At 42.7% G+C, this 17,658-nt stretch overlaps 1 long non-coding RNA gene across 2 annotated transcripts in view; it reads right to left on the bottom strand.

The window, feature by feature from the left end:
- The window catches only part of LOC117349167, a 123,251-nt gene that overhangs the window by 76,060 nt on the left and 29,533 nt on the right, over window positions 1-17,658 (bottom strand). For both annotated transcript variants that reach the window (XR_004537120.1, XR_004537121.1), the window contains exon 2: window positions 5,661-5,726. This is a non-coding gene — a long non-coding RNA (uncharacterized LOC117349167). The remainder of the gene's footprint in view (window positions 1-5,660; window positions 5,727-17,658) is intronic.

The raw sequence follows: 17,658 nt of genomic DNA, 5'->3' as shown, positions 1-17,658 counted from the left end.
TGAACAAACTCTTCGATTATGGTCAGGGGAAAGGTCATTTCTGTTGGGTTTAGCACTCCCAATAGTTTTGAAAAGTTGGCTCCTACGCCTTTATGCATCCAGTAGCCAACTGGTCTGTTTCGACATTTTACGGGCACTTATTCGTTACTGAAACAGGTCTAGCCTCAAACATCTACGTTTTGTCCTGGGCATTTTTTTTTTTTTTTTTGCAATGTTCCGTTATTGCAGATAAACGTCCAAATCATAAATCCTCCCTAATCCCACCCAAAACATTCCCCCTTGAAATTTAGATGCACTTCAGACAAACAGCATAGAAATTCATCTAATAAGCGTGTTCCGAAAATGGCAATTTGGATGTTTTAGCAAATAAAATGTCCGAGTGCCATTGTCACTTTTTAGATGTTTTTCTCTTTTGAAAATGAGCTCCACAATATATCAATCCTATAGATTCTTATAATTTATATTCCGCATATCCTACAATTCTATGCAGATTTCAAATTATTCAGGTGCTCAAGCATTTTTCCCTGTCCTGGAAGGCTCTATCTAATGTACCCAGGGCAATGAGGATTAAGTGACTTGCCCAGGGTCAGAAGGAGCAGTGTGGGATTTCAACCCACAACCTCAGGGTTCCAAGGCTATAGCTCTAACCATTGCACTACACATATCATGTAATTGACTCATGCAGCACCTGCCCACTGCTCTGTTGTTCCTATGTTTTAATTCTTTAAATCCCATTATCCTTACCCTAAATCCTCTCTCAACGATGCATGTTCTGCAAAGTATTAAACATTTTTCTATTGACATAAAACTCAAGTTTTGGCTTCCCCATTATACTCAGGTGCACATTGTAATAATGAAGATTTAATGGACATGTATGTATTTTATTTATTTCCCTTTATTTATATTCCTGCAAAGCTGTTTAACCCTTTCAGGACCATAAGGATCGTAGGCCAATTTTTGTGGTTTTGACGACATTTTTATGGTAAAAAGGGCTTGCAGATGCCAAAAAATTGATTTTTTTTTGTGAAATATCATTATTTTTTTTTAAAAAAATCACACTTCTGGCTTATGGACAGTGTGGCAAGTGAATCTTCTCGTCAATCTGGCAACGACGCTAATGAATGAATGTCGGAATCAGTTTGTTTACATAAAGGCAGAATCATATGGAATCCGTACATATCAAATTTAGAACTGTAGACTATCCCAATCAAAATTTATAGGATTTTAAAGTTATGGGACAAATATGTCCCTTGGTCCTGAAAGGGTTAAAGCTACCTCTGAAAGCTAGCCAGAAATGGATGTACGAATGTTACACACCACTCTCCTTACACAGACATACTTTGTAATATTTCATTCCACCCCTTTGCAATTACATGTTATATTTTCTTATAACCTAGAGCAGTGGTCCCCAAACCTGTCCTGGGGGACCCCCAGCCAGTCAGGTTTTCAAGATATCCCTAATGAATATGCATGAGAGAGATTTGCATATAATGGAAGTGACAGGTATGCAAATCTCTCTCATGCATATTCATTAGGGATATCTTGAAAACCTGACTGGCTGGGGGTCCCCCAGGACAGGTTTGGGAACCACTGACCTAGAGGCTCTCTGAGTTTTGCACCCTCTTTATCCACTCATCAAGCTGAAATTTCATTTGCAATACTTTCATTATTTTGCACTTCAGCAGCGAGAGAAATTCCCACAAGTTAAGAGTGACACTCTGTGGACGTATAAAGTACTTCTTTGTAGGGGAATGATGAACTGCTACATTATAAGGTACTCATACCCCATCGCCCAATAGCAACAGGCAGACAGGCAAAAAAACAGCTCCTCGTTACAGCAAAATTAACGGTTCATAGTCATTCGCGTGTGGGACTTCGGCACGCCGACATTGCAGCGCAGACAAATCAGTGCTGTTAACTTGGTGATGGGACAAAAGCGCGCAAGACTTTGGCACGCCAACATTGCAGCGCTGACAATTCGGCGCAAGACCCCAGCACGCCGCCTAAAAAGTTACTTTTAAAGAGCTCCAACGCGGGGTGTAAGTGGGGAACCCCCCCCAGTTTACTTCATACTCTTCGCACTGCTGTTGGGCAGGTTGGGGGGTTGGAACCCTCCATTATAGAGTAAACTTAACTTTTTCCCGATTTTTTAGGAAAAAGTTAAGTTTTCTCTATAATCTGGGGGGTTGGGGTTTACCCCCCACGCCCCCCATCAGAGCTCTTTAAAAGTAACATAGAAAATAGTGGCAACAGCAACGATTCGTTCTAGAACCCGGGGTCTATACCTGTCGGGTGCCGGGTGCTGCAGTGCCGTCTCCTCCGTCTGCTTCCTCCATCGGTCATCTGAAGAAGAACCCCACAGTGCCACTTCGGGGGGGATGCCATCCACCAGAGAACCCCGCAGTGCCGCTTCAGAGGGATGCTTCCTCCATCCGCCGGCCAGCCCTCCACGTTGGATGCCCCCCGCATGCTGGAGAGCCCCCACCCGAGCGCAGCGCACGACACACACAACACCGATGATTGACACTGTGCGCGTCACACGCAATGCGCAGGCGGGACAGCACCCGGCCGCACAGATCCAGACAGAGGTCATCCAACCTGCGGAAGGCACCCGATATAGAAGGCTGACCGGAAGACAGATGAGGAATCTCCTGAAGTGGCGCTTCCTGGACTGTAAGTGCTCGTTGATCAGGGCAGTGCTCGGTTTGTGAGTCAAAAGTTTGCTGAGTGTTTTACTCGCAAACCGAGGTACCACTGTATTCCTTTTTCAACAATAATTTGACTGTTAATAGAGTCAAAAGCATGACTTATAATTAATTTCCAATGGTTCTCAACCTAATCCTTAGGAGCTCTGTGGCTCATTGAATTTTTAGGCTATCTGAAATAAATATGTATAAGATGTGATTGCATTCATTGAGTTTAAAAACCAAGTCTATTGTATGCAAATGTTTCTCATGTACTGGGGATCACCTGAGCAATAAACCCTTTAAGAGTGCTCCTGTGGCACAGGTTCTCATTACTATCAGTTACAGCCACGAACTCTGTGCTAAAATAGGTTTGCCAGTGTGCCTATATGTGCACTGCATGACCAAGCAGATGATTAAGCTGTTATCAACCAACTCAAGAATAAACGCAAAGGTGGGTTCAGGGGAATATGGGGCTTACTTTAAAAATACTATTCATCTTTTAGGCATTCATAAGCCAGAATTTAAACATTCATTGTGTATGAGTGTCTAAATCCCAAATTTTCAAAGCTGGGATATAAACATCTACAACTGAAGAGCATTCCTATGGCCTGGGGGCGGGGCCTGGGTGTATTGTGGGTGGGACTAGGAAGGGCCCAAGACAAAGATGTTTATACCTATTTGTTTGTGTTTATGCTTATTAGTATTTATAGGCCACTAATCGATACATTATCATAGTGGTTTACATAGTACTAAACAAAAAAGAAAAGAACTCCATAATCAATAGGAAAGTAAAAATACAAAGAAAATAATAAATTACAAAGTAAATTCTAATTAAAATAGAAAAAAGATGATAAAACTTAAAATACAATTATAAAAGCAGCAACTGCAAACTGAGGAGTAAATTCTTGTTAAATTTTGATATAGTATGCACATCAAATTACCAATAACATCGGGATCTGGAAAGGCCCTATTGGTCTCACAAACTCTACCCCCCCCCCCTTGCCTTCTTGTCCTCCCTATGCCTCTCCCCTTTTCTCCTCCTATCCCCACCTCAATATGATAAACATATGTATCACTTGACAACATATATGCCGTAATCAAGACACTTTCTGTTGGGTAAAGCCAGGCCGCAACTCTGTTTATTGGAAACCAAATATGGTAATAAACATTAACAGCAGAATAATAACTCCTGACCTACAACATATGTGCCATAAGCAACCAAAATAAAGCCCCCTGCCCTGCCATGTCAGCTAGGGCCTGGGGGGTGGCATGGACCGCTATGCTAAGTAAGGTGAAAGTGGGTCAATAACTAATAAATATAATACTCCACTATCTGATTTGAGAGCACTCTCTCAATGGAAGAAAAGCCTCAGATTTTTATTTAGGCAGAGCATGAATGCTCAAACCTCCTCCACTCACATCATTGACAAAAACTTCTGAGGAGAATGTGCAAATACCACTATTCAATTTTAGTGCAGGACTGAGATAACACCTGCATCTGTATTATGAGGAAATAAGTGATGTTTAAGCAATAGCCAACATTTCACGGTAAAAACAATTTCTTTAGGGCATATCGATTTCCACTTTCTCATACACTTTGAGTTGCTCACTTGTTTGTTCTCACTAGTGTCTATGCCCCATTTCTGGGTCACCCAACTCAATGGCATCAGCTCCCCGAGCCAGCCACTCATCACTGGATGAGCCCAGTACCCAGTAGCTTGGGATCACCACTGCTACGACATCCTAGGTCCTCATTGCCCATCCACACCGTACCACAAAGAAAGAAGGGCAGAAGGTAGGGAAAGCTACCTCTGAGAATCAGGAACAGGCGCTGATCCTTGACAGTCCCAGCCTTTTATATCCCTCCCATTCCACCCCTTAACCAATCTGTTTAGTGTCTTCCTATTTCCACCCTTGCCTACCTGCTATGCTTTTAACAATGTCTCCCACAGTTTACCAACTACCCCCTCCCCCCCCCAGGAGGTCCCTATGCAATGTCTTGACTGGCGCCAATGAGGCCTTCCAGCCCCTTATTATTGATGTCCGTTGAGACGAGCTCTCGAGCTCTTATCTGTGAAAATTCTTTGTGCATTGTGACTTCTTTCAACAATGATGTAAACTGTACATCTCTTTCAGCTAATCAATGATTAGTCACTATCTCTGCTCATAGCAATATCTTTAACCCTTTATTTGGAACTGTTGCTCAAAAGCAACATGTGTTTCTAGTATGCTTGTTTAAGTAAGAGAAATTTAGAAAGGTTACAATTAATCCAAAATGCGGCAGCCAAATTGATTTATGGTAAGAAGAAATATGACTATGTATCTCCTCTCTTATAAGCTCTTCACTGGCTTCCAGTCCACTTCAAAATTCAATTTAAATGTGCGAATATAACATTTAAAATCTTACATGGAATTTTTGGGCCTTTGGTTTCTATTTCTTTGAATTCATTACGATCTATAAAGTCAAGAACTTCTCAGATGTATAAATTATCTTTTCCATCTCTTAAAAGAATAAAATCCCCGGGTTCTATTTCTCGATCTTTTGCATACATTTTCACATCTGTGTGGAATGAATTTCCTGTTAAGATTAGAATTTTTCTATCTCTTTCAACTTTCAGAAAATCTTTAAAAACATGTTTTTTCAGTTATTCTGATTGAGATATGGATTTTGTTATAATATCTTCATTAGTTTTTTGTAAATTAGGTCTGACCCTTCTATTTCATTAAGTATCTTATGTAAACCGAGTTGAGCTTTTATTTCTAAAAGATGACCCAGTATATAAATTTAAGGATTAGATTAGATTCTATAGCTCTTATGGAAGATCTGCATCTCCAAATGCCTATTACTTGGCACTGTTGCTCTTGTTCAACATCTGCCAATGAAAGGGTCAAAGATTTTGTGTGGTCCATGTTCTGCATAATGCTTGCAGGGTAAAATAAATGAATTCTAATTTCATAAAAGCATCTCTTTACCTGTTTGAAGAAGGCCTGCCATGCTGTCTTGGATGTCAAAATACTTCAGTATCTCTGCCAAAACTCCTTCATCAGAGAGAAACAAAAAGCAGAAATGTAATACTATTATTGCAGTACTTCAGAACTTTTAATGTCTGGAAATCAATACATTTTCTATTTCCTGGATATGTCAAAGATACTTTGGAGGCAATTTTGCTAATGAGAGGTTCAAGTTGTCCTAGGTTTTCCTTTGCCCATATTTCCTATGGGAATACAAGTCAACAATCAAGTTGCAGGTAATACCTTTTTATTGGACTAACTTAATGTATCTTTTAAAACTTTTGAGAGTAACCCTCATCAGGTCAGTGAAGAAACAAAGCAGTTACACCAGGATTAAGTACTACAGACTCATCTAGGTTTTAGGATATCTGCATAAGTTAAGAACATATGAATTGCCATACTGGGACAATATCCTATTTCCAACAACGGCCAACCCAAGTCCCAGGTACCTAGCTAGATCCCAAGTAGTAAAACAGATTTTCTGATGCTTATCCTAGGATTTCTTCAAGCCATCTCAATAATGGCCTATGGACTTCTCTTTTTGGAAATTAGCCAAACCTTTTTAAAACCCTGCTAAGCTAACTGATTTCACCACATTCTCCATCAACAAATTCCAGAGTTTAATTACACGCTGTGTGAAGAAATATTTTCTCCAGTTTGTTTTAAATCTACTACTTAGTAGCTTCATCGCATGTCTCCTAGTCCTAGTATTTTTGGAAAGAATGAACAAGCGATTCACATTTACCCTTTCCACTCCACTCAGTATTCTATAGACCTCTATCATATCAACCCCGAGCCATCTCTTCTCCAAGCTGTGAAAGAGGATGGGAGGATAGAAAGAGATGAAGGACAAATCAAAGACCCTATATCTGATAATGGATGAGACAGCCAATATCTCTATTGAATTCTTTGATTTCAGTTTCATTCTAATTTTGAAACTTTTCCATGGCAATAGAGGGGTGGTTTCTATCAGGTTTTTTAGTTAACACTGTAATGCTTTGAAGATATGCTGATGACATATTTTTCAGTTGTCTGTATATTCATGTGTTGGATCTTTGTTAAGTGTGGATCTTGTAATGTGTTGTTCTGAGATTTGTCTATGGAATTATTCTGTGTATTTCTCTGTGTCCACAACCACCAGAGCCCCTCCTTTGCTGGGCTGATGGTGATGTTCTACAGAATTTTTATCACCGCTCTCTCTAGTGAGGAAAGATTGTATAAAATTGACTTCTGATTATTGGAGAGCTGTATTTTTGCCCTGAGTCAAAAACCTTTCTTGCTCCAGTTATAGATATGAAAAAATGAATGCCGATAGTTTGGGGCACAGTAATTTATTTAAATTGGTTTGGGGCCCGTTGACATCATATATTACTTCACTATAGTAGGTCTTTAATTATGAGTCAGTTTTTGTTTATTTTCGTACACATCCAAGGAAGGGTGGGAGGTGGGAGATTTCTGTCCTAATTTTGACCTTTGAGTATTTAAATTTGGGGTGGGTGGGAGGATAGGAAGTCATTATTAATTTGAATAGGGTAATGCTATTGGAAAAATCTATGTTTCTGTGCTGTATTGAATAATCATTGGGTGGGTGGGAGAAAATGGTTTGGTTATGTATATTTGTACACTGAATATGCTTTTGTTGACTAATTGTATGTTATATATCTGTATATTGCATTATTGCAGTTTAGAAAATCAATGAAGAATTTAAATTTTTTTTTTAAAAAACCTTTCATGCAGTTATTTAGTTTATGATCACAACTAGTTGGAGGATAAAGTGAGTGTTCTTTCTTTGGATTGTGTAATCACTGCATTGCAAAGGAAAACCACAAAATGAGTAGTGTTCGAAGTAACTTAATCCCAAACTAGACAATCTAAGGAAAATGATCAAAGATCTTTAACCCCTATTTCTAGAGAATGAATTACAGTAAAACCTTGGATTGCAAGTGTAAAACATTTTATTAAATTTTGACTTGATATACAAGCAATGTCTTGCAATACGAGTACATACGGTATACACGCGTCACGTCATCACAACTCAGCCGATGGTTCTTCTCTCTCTGACACTGCGGGAGTGGAGTGACTGATCTAAACGAGTGAGGTCTTGCAATACAAATACATATCGTATTTTGTATTAAAGTTTTTGGGTTGTGGAACGAATCGTCCGAGTTTCCATTATTTCCTAGGGGGAAATTCGCTTTGATATACGAGTGTTTTGGATTCCAAGCATGCTTCTGGAACGAATTATGCTCGCAAACCAAGGTTTGACTGTACTAAAATGCAGTTGCTTGTAAATGCATTTTTCCAGATACTGAACCCTCATGATTGTTTTTTGCTGAACGATTTTTATATGATTCCTTGTATAAGCCTGGTGTGGCTTTCATTCTTTTATAGTCGATCTTCTGAGGATTATTTGTTTATGTTTGTTTGATCTTGTTTGTTTTACTGAATTATGTATGTAAAGATATGTAAACCATTTAGGTTTAAACGGTATAGAAATTTTGTTAAATAAATATTTCCTGCCCCTCCAATTCTAACCTAAGCTGAAATAAAGTTACAGGGAAATACTTTTAAAACCAATAGGAGGAAATATTTTTTTCACTCAGAGAATAGTTAAGCTCTGGAACGCATTGCCAGAGGATGTGTTAAGAGCGGACAGCGTAGCTGGTTTTAAGAAAAGTTTGGATAGTTTCCTGGAGGAAAAGTCCATAGTCTGTTATTGAGAAAGACATGAGGGAAGCCACTTCTTGCCCTGGATCAGTAGCATAGAATGGTGCTTCTCTTTGAGTTTTTGCCAGATACTAATGACCTGGATTGGCCACCGTGAGGATGGGCTACTGGGCCAGATGGACCATTGGTCTGACCCAGTAAGGCTATTCTTAAGATTTTATGTTAAGGCTATATCATTGTTATGCTAAAAACTTATAAGAAGTAAACCACCAAACAGAATCCCAAAATGGAAGAAAATGGGACACGAAAGCAGCACAAGCCGCGTGGAGGCTTGTTGCAGCGAGGAGAGAGGAGCCGGGAGACAGAGAAGGTAGAGGCGGCGGCGAGGGCGGGCAGCGGCGAGAGTAAGCTCCGCCCACCCGCACCGCGTCACCAGCGGAGCCAGAGGCCGGACTCCCCCTTAAGGAGGAGGGGAGCCAACGGCGCCCAGCCGTTCGGCGCGCGCCTTTGCGAAGGGCCTCAAGAAGGGCAGGCCAGGTCACTACATCCAAGGACTCCAAGAAAGGAAGAAAGCAAGGTAAGGAAGTAACACATACACGCACACACACAAGTAAAAGGGAAGCAAACACAGAAAAGAAGGAAGGAGTAGGCCCAGGAAGGACCACACATCAAAGGAACGACAGGCAAGGAAGGCACTGAAGAACGGTAGCAAGGGCAAAAGACAGGTTAGAAGCAGGCTAAGAAGGTAGCACACACACATACACAGAGACAGCAGTAACAAGCTCAACAGGACAAGAAAAGGCGGACTCAGGAGAGAACACGAGCTAAAGGAAAAGGCAGCCACAGAGGGTAAGCAAGGGGCAAATAGCACAAGCGCATAAGTAAAAGGAAGCGAAAGGCGAAGAAGGTAAGGAAGAGCCAGGCACAGGAGTGAAAACACTAGCAAAGAGCAACAGGACTCCTAGAGAGCGGACAAATATGGAAGCGGAAGGAACCCGAAGGATGAGCTTCCCAGTGTACTGCACGGACTGCCACATGTATGACTACCTCCCCTCCGGGCAGCAGTCATATGTGTGTGGCCGATGCCAGGAACTGGTAAGCTTGAAGAGCGAAGTCAGTCGACTGAAGCTCAGGATCCAGGAGCTGGAGGGACTCTACATCTCCGAAGCCCCCTTCCAGACAGCCGAAGACCCCATGCAAGATGAGTGCAACGAGGAACAAGTCAGGGAGCTCGAGAGGTTCATTGATGATGCCTACAGGAGAGTGGAAGAACAGGAGCACGGAAATGAGGAAGACACACAGAGCAGAGGACAAGGAACATCTGACACCAAGGTAGAGGATACCCGCGGAGGAACCTTGCTGGAAGAAACAAAGAACACCAAGGACACAGACCTGCGGCCGACACGGAGGCTGAAAGAAGGGAAATCTGCAATCCTGGTGGGAGACTCAATCCTGAGGCACGTTGACAGTCACATAGCAGGAGGGAGAGAGGATCGGCTAGTGACCTGTCTCCCAGGAGCGAGAACAAAGGACATCGTTGACAAGATTGAGAGAATCTTGGAAGGAGCAGAGACGGAAGAGACAGCAGTGATAGTCCACGTCGGGACGAACGATGTCACCAGGAGGGACTACAGCAAGAATGCACTGACTGAACAATTCAAAATCTTAGGGAGGAAACTGAAGATGAGGACCCAGAGGATAGCCTTCTCAGAGATCCTGCCAGTACCGAGGGCAGAAACGAAGAGGCAGACGGAGCTACAATCAATTAACGCATGGATGAGAAAATGGTGTGAGGAAGAGGGATTTCTCTTTGTGAGGAACTGGACAACGTTCTGGGGAAAGAACAAGCTTTTCAAGAAGGATGGTCTACACCTGAGCAAGGCGGGAACCAGACAACTAGCAAATAACGTCAGAAGTGCGATAGAGCAAGCTTTAAACTAAGAAGAGGGGGAAAGCCGACAGTCGACCTGGTATCGACGGTTCGGGAAACAGTACCCAATGAGGGTACTGAGGAGAAAGATTTTGGGGATGACACAAGTGGCAAGCAACAGACTATGAACAAACAAGGGAGTCAGATGAAGCGAGAGGGGGCCAGGATGAACATACTGGAAGGGGAAGTCAAAACGGGATTGGATGTTGAGAGAGAACAAGAGGAGGACAATAGGAACATGCCACAAGGGGAAGGCAATAGGAATCTACCACAAAGAAAGGCCAAAAGAGACAATACTCAGGAGTTGGCAGGCCAGGAAGGGGACAAAATGAAGAATGAAATGCAAGGTGAAATAGAAAGGAAGATAAAATGCCAGGACTTGAACTGCATGTATACAAATGCAAGGAGCCTAAAGAACAAAATGGGGGAACTAGAGGTCATGGCCAATAATGAGAAACTAGACATCATAGGGATCACGGAAACATGGTGGAACGAGGAAAACAAATGGGACATAGTACTGCCAGGATACAAACTCTACCGAAAAGACAGGACTTACCAGAAGGGGGGAGGAATAGCACTATACATAAGGGATACAATTCACTCAACCACTGTGGACACAGCAGAGACAAATGCCCAACTGGAGGCATTGTGGATCAAAGTACCAGGAAGCAACGGAGCCGAGATAAAGATGGGACTGTTCTACCGTCCACCTGGGCAAACTGAAGCTGAAGATACAGAAATGGTAGCCGAGCTGAGAAGGGAATGCAAGAACCCAAACACCATAGTTATGGGAGATTTCAACTATCCTGGGATAGACTGGTGTCTCGGAAACTCAAAATGTGCAAGGGAAACGGAGTTCCTGGAAGCAGTACAGGACTGCTTCATGGAACAACTAGTCGAGGCACCAACGAGAGGATCAGCGACTCTGGATCTGATCCTCAATGGGCTGAAAGGCCCCGCGAAGGATGTGGAGATCATAGGACCACTAGGAACCAGTGACCACAACATGATTCAGTTCAAAGTGCAAGTAGGACTACCTATGGGAAAGAGAACCAAGGCAACAACATTTAACTTCAAGAAAGGGAACTATGATGCCATGAGACAAATGGTGAGAAAAAAGCTCAGAAACAGCTCCAAGGAAACGCGGACTGTGGAGCAAGCCTGCTCCCTATTCAAGGACACAGTAAACAAGGCACAAAACCTATATATACCAAGATTTAGGAAAGGTTCCAAGAAAAATCAGACAAAGGACCCTGCATGGATAACCAGTGAAGTAAAGAAAGTGATAGGAGACAAGAAAAAATCATTTCGGAAGTGGAAAAAGGACAAAACTGAAGGAAACTGGAGAGAGCACAGGAAGCAACAAAAAGAATGTCACCGAGTAGTCAGGAAAGCCAAGAAAGAGTATGAGGAGAGACTAGCCAAGGAAGCAAAAAATTTCAAACCATTTTTCCGATATGTGAAAGGGAAACAGCCAGCGAGGGAGGAGGTGGGGCCCCTGGACGAGGGTGACCGGAAGGGAGTGGTGAAAGAGGAAAAAGAGGTGGCTGGTAGGCTAAACAAGTTCTTCTCGTCGGTCTTTACAATAGAGGACACATCCAGTGTGCCAGAACCGGAAAAAATCTTCAGGGGAGATCAGGAGGGGAAACTATCATGCATGGAGGTAAGCCTCGAAGACGTTCTCAGGCAGATAGATAGATTAAGAACGGACAAAGCTCCGGGCCCAGACAGGATCCACCCGAGAATACTAAAAGAGCTTAGAGACGAAACAGCAGAATTACTGCAGCATATTTGCAACCTGTCCTTGAGAACAGGGGTAATCCCGGAGGACTGGAGGATAGCGAATGTTACACCGATCTTCAAAAAAGGATCGAGAGGCGACCCGGGAAACTACAGACCGGTGAGTTTAACCTCTGTTCCGGGGAAGATGGTCGAATCAATGATCAGGGAAGGTATCAACGAGCATATAGAAAAAAATAATCTGATGAGATCGAGTCAGCATGGTTTCTGTAAAGGCCGATCATGCCAGACAAATCTACTGCATTTCTTTGAGGGGATAAGTAAGCAATTGGACCAAGGTGACCCAGTAGACATTATATATCTGGATTTCCAAAAAGCCTTTGACAAGGTGCCCCATGAACGCTTACTGAAGAAGCTGTGGAGTCACGGGGTGGAAGGAAACGTGTACAGATGGATCAAAAATTGGCTGGCGGACAGGAAACAGAGGGTAGGAGTAAAGGGGCACTACTCTGACTGGATAGGGGTCACAAGTGGTGTTCCGCAAGGGTCAGTGCTGGGACCATTGCTGTTCAATATATTTATTAATGATCTAGAAACGGGGACAAAGTGCGAAGTTATCAAATTCGCGGATGACACAAAACTCTCCAGCAGGGCCGGAACTGTTGAAGAATGCAAAGAACTGCAGAGCGACCTGAACAAACTGAGTGAGTGGGCAAAAAAATGGCAGATGAGCTTCAATGTGGAGAAATGTAAGGTCTTGCACATAGGGAAGGGGAACTACATGTACAGCTATACGATGGGAGGGAGGGTACTCGGGGAAGGAAGCCAAGAAAAAGATCTGGGGGTATTGGTGGATAACACAATGAAGCAGGCGGCGCAATGTGCAGCGGCCTCAAAAAAAGCGAACAGAATGCTGGGCATTATCAAAAAAGGTATCACTACCAGAACAAAAGAAGTTATCCTGCCACTGTATCGAGCAATGGTGCGCCCACATCTGGAATACTGCGTCCAATACTGGTCACCATACCTCAAGAAGGACATGGCAATACTCGAGAGGGTCCAGAGGAGGGCAACGAGGATGATAAAGGGTATGGAGAACCTTTCATATGCCGAACGGTTGGACAGGCTGGGGCTCTTTACCCTGGAGAAGCGGAGACTGAGAGGGGACATGATAGAAACCTATAAAATCATGAAAGGCATAGAGAAGGTGGAGAGGGACAGATTTTTTAGACTAGCAGGGACAACTAAAACAAGAGGTCATTCAGAAAAACTGAGAGGAGACAGATTCATAACAAATGCAAGGAGGTTCTTCTTCACTCAGAGGGTGGTGGACACCTGGAACGCGCTTCCCGGAGAGGTGATAGGACAGAGTACAATTCTGGGGTTCAAAAAGGGACTGGATGACTTCCTGGAAGCGAAAGGGATAACAGGGTACAGATAGAGATTTACCTTACAGGACATTGAGTGAACAGGGTATGGGTATTTTAAGTTAGGTAGGGAACACTTTCAGGTCATGGACCTGGGGGGCCGCCGCGGGAGCGGACTGCCGGGCACGATGGACCCCTGGTCTGACCCGGCAGAGGCAACGCTTATGTTCTTATGTTCTTATGTTCTTATGACCTTCCAAGCCACAGCTACCCATAGGAACAAACATTCAAAATAAAAAGCTACACTCAGAACTAGATTATTAGTGGGGAAGGCATATTTTAAGCTTTTCTGAGCAGGGACTGTCTATTAAATGTCAAAATGTACAGCGCTCCATAAGCCTTTCAGCACTATATAAGTGATAAATAATATTAGTAGTAGTAGAAGGCAGGTATTTTGAAGAAGATGTGCATCTTCAAATAAGGGACTCAAGAAGTTCCACTCTCCTTTTGGGGTTGTCATAAATGGTTCATGACCTCATGATGCTGAAACTGGAGGAAACATGGCATTCTCTCAAGCGTAGGTAAATATTTTTAAAGATATGGGACCCTTACATACAAATCCTCTCCTTGAGAGCATGTAACTTGGTCTTAAATAAATTGGGGAGAATTGCTGTATTTCATAGAGTCTACTTTAATTGCTGTCACCAATTGCTTGTACAAAGAAGTAACACGTTTGGGTGGGAGTTGGGGGAACTGGAGGTTGAACAAGAGGGGTTTAGATGGGTTCAATAAAAACATTTCAAGTTAAAAGGCTCACACTCATGCTTCTCTATGAAGGAGGTGTCTATGATCCAAAGCAAAGATGTAAAGAGGGGTACTACATCAGAGAAATAAACTGAAAATTGGGAACAAGTATCAATCTTCATAGATGTAATATAAACCATTACAATATTGTCATAACACCTGTGGAAAACAGTGTTATAAACTATAATGAAACTAGTCAAGGGTGCAAAGAATAGAGCTGGCAGTGACCACTTGTAGAAAACCCAGGCCAAATGTTTTGTTCTTCTAGCATACCAGCATTGTCTGATAGAGACCACTGTTTCTCTATTCACACAAATAGGCCTGAAATCCAGGAATTCCCACAATTCAATGTCTCCACAGAGCAGACACCCAGCAAAGGTGTAAACCGTCAGTGTGTGTAATCCCTGAGAAGATGACCAAAAAATGCTATCAGAAGTGCCACAAATTAAAGAGTCTTCTATGACAACTGGGGTTCAGACCAAGTTGCTACCACCTGATAGTCTGATGTGGAAACCTGTTCCTGGTTTCAGTTCACTTCCCAGTGACAGAAGAACCACATCACTAGAAGTCCCACAGGGCTTGGTTCTAATTAGAAGATACCCTAACAGACACTTAAAAGATGGTCCAGAATTCTAAGGCAATGTTCCTTCAGATTATAGAGTTGAAAACATATTCAAAGTAAGAGATCAAGAAAGTTCTTTTCCCATCAGCACAGCCCCTATGAGTTGAATATATAACAAACAAAATATCAGATCTTTGCAAATTATGGGTCAGATATTTTAAAGTTTGTTCTTACTTTAAAAAGTCACTTATTCTTCAGGCTTCAGTTACAAATTTAGGAACCTTTTTACTAGAGTGTTACATTTAATTATTGATTAACTGGCGATGTCCCAACCACAACTGGGGGCAATACCACACTTTTCCAGCTGCAACCTCCTCCTCCCAACCCAAATGCTCAAAATGCCCAAATCTGACCAAACCTAGGAATCCTGTAATAACAAAACACAACTGAGATAAGTGGTTTTTCATATTTTATGGTATTTATAGAATATATGCGTGATTTTGCACATTACATAGTGTGATTTTGCACAGGAGGTGGTAGGAGGAAGGCCAGTGATTGAAACTTTTTGTTCGCATTGGCTGAATGGTCGTGAGGCTGGTATGTAATACGGACATATAGTCAGGCCTTCCCTCCTTGCCACAGATTATCTAAGCTTGTATGTACTAGAATGTTGGACAAAATGATGATTCCTTAAGTTTTATATTAAAAGTTACATTTTGTTTTGATTTTTGCAATTGTTGGTTGTGGAATTTTTAGAATTTTGGTTTGATAATAACAAAACACAATCCATGGAAGGAAGGTGGGATAATTTTTTTTACATACCCCTACCCTGTCCTTCCCTGTTTTCATCACACTATCTCTCCATCAAACCAAAATGCCTAACCAATCTCAAAACCACTCCTTCCCCAATCACTTCTTTTTTTTTTTTTTTTACATCTGCTTGTAACCTTTTATCTCCTTCCAAACAACCTACAATCCTTGTTTCCCTGACCTTCAGCACCTCAACAAACACATTTACCTCCCCCCCCACTCCCCAATCTCTAATTACTCCTAGCAGGTGACTAGGCTCAGCTAATGTTATCTTCCACCAGCTCACTCTGTTGTCTTCTAAATTTCTCATAGGAAGATCTCTCCTTTAGGGGGAATTCATCAAGGGGTGCTAACTGGGAATAATGTGTTATAATGCAGGACTTTCCCATGTGCTAAACTCAGATTTCATGTTGGACTATTTTGGACTTTTTTGATTTGCAGTTCATGAGCACTTACCACTTTCTATTTACAAGGGGGTGATGTAAAGTTCTCAGTCCAACCAAGAAGAGAATGACATGGATATAGAACATAAGAACTGCCGCCGCTGGGACAAACCAGTGAGTGGTCCATCGTGCCCAGCAGTCCGCTCACACAGTGGTCCCCAGGTCAAAGACCAGTGCTCTAAATGAGTCCAGCCTCTCCTGCATACGTTCCAGTTTAGCAGGAACTTGTCCAACTTTGTCTTGAATCCCTGGAGGGTGTTTTCCCCTATAACAGACTCCGGAAGAGCGTTCCAGTTTTCTACCACTCTCTGGGTGAAGAACTTCCTTACGTTTGTACAGAATCTATTCTCTTTCAACTTTAGAGAGTGCCCTCTCATTATCTTCACCTTGGAGAGGGTGAACAATCTGCCTTTATCTGCTAAGTCTATTCCCTTCAGTATTTTGAATGTTTCAATCATGTCCCCTCTGCTTACGTTCTGGTTCAGCAGGAATGTGTCTAACTTTGCCTTAAATCCCTGGAGGGTGTTTTCCCCTATAACAGCTTCTGGAAGAGCATTCCAGATTTCTACCACTCTCTGGGTGAAGAACTTCCTTATGTTTGTATGAAATCTGCCCTCTTGTTAAGAACATAAGAACATAAGAAGTTGCCTCCGCTGAGGCAGACCAGAGGTCCATCTCGCCCAGCGATCCGTTCCCGCGGCGGCCCATCAGGCCCATTTGCCTGATCAGTGGTCCCCGACTATTCCTATAACTTGCCTCTCACTCCTATCCCTATAACCTTCCTCTACTCCTTTCTGTACCCCTCAATCCCTTTGTCCTCTAGGAACCTATCCAAACCTTCTTTGAAGCCCTGCAACGTGCTTCTGCCTATCACAGCCTCCGGAAGTGCGTTCCATGTATCCACCACTCTCTGGGTAAAAAAGAACTTCCTAGCGTTTGTTCTAAATCTGTCCCCTTTTAACTTCTCCGAGTGCCCCCTTGTACTTGTGGTTCCCCATAATTTGAAAAATCTGTCCCTGTCTACTTTTTCTATGCCCTTCATGATCTTGAAGGTTTTTATCATGTCTCCTCTAAGTCTCCACTTCTCCAGGGAGAACAGCCCCAGCTCTTTCAGCCTGTCAGTATATGAAAGGTTTTCCATACCCTTTATTAGCTTTGTTGCTCTTCTCTGGACTCCCTCCAGCACTGCCATGTCCTTCTTGAGGTACAGCGACCAGTACTGGACACAGTATTCCAGATGCGGGCGCACCATAGCACGATACAATGGCAGGATGACTTCCTTCGTCCTGGTCGTGATACCTTTCTTAATGATGCCCAACATTTTGTTTGCCTTCCTTGAGGCTGTGGCGCACTGCGCCGACGCCTTCAATGTTGTGTCTACCATCACTTCCAGGTCTCTTTCCAGGGTACTTACCCCTAGCGGTGATCCCCCCATTTTGTAAGTGAACATCGGGTTCTTTTTCCCTACATGCATGACCTTGCATTTCCCTATGTTGAAGCTCATCTGCCACTTTTTGGCCCATTCTTCCAGCGTCGTCAGATCCTTTTGGAGATCTTCGCAGTCTTCCGTGGTTTTGACCCTGCTGTATAGCTTGGTGTCATCCGCAAATTTAATGACCTCACATTTTGTTCCCGC

This window comes from Geotrypetes seraphini, chromosome 15 (genome assembly GCF_902459505.1).
Source record: "Geotrypetes seraphini chromosome 15, aGeoSer1.1, whole genome shotgun sequence".
Lineage (NCBI taxonomy): Eukaryota > Metazoa > Chordata > Amphibia > Gymnophiona > Dermophiidae > Geotrypetes > Geotrypetes seraphini.
Note: the sequence above shows the minus strand (reverse complement) of the source record. Positions and strands in the feature narration are given on the sequence as shown.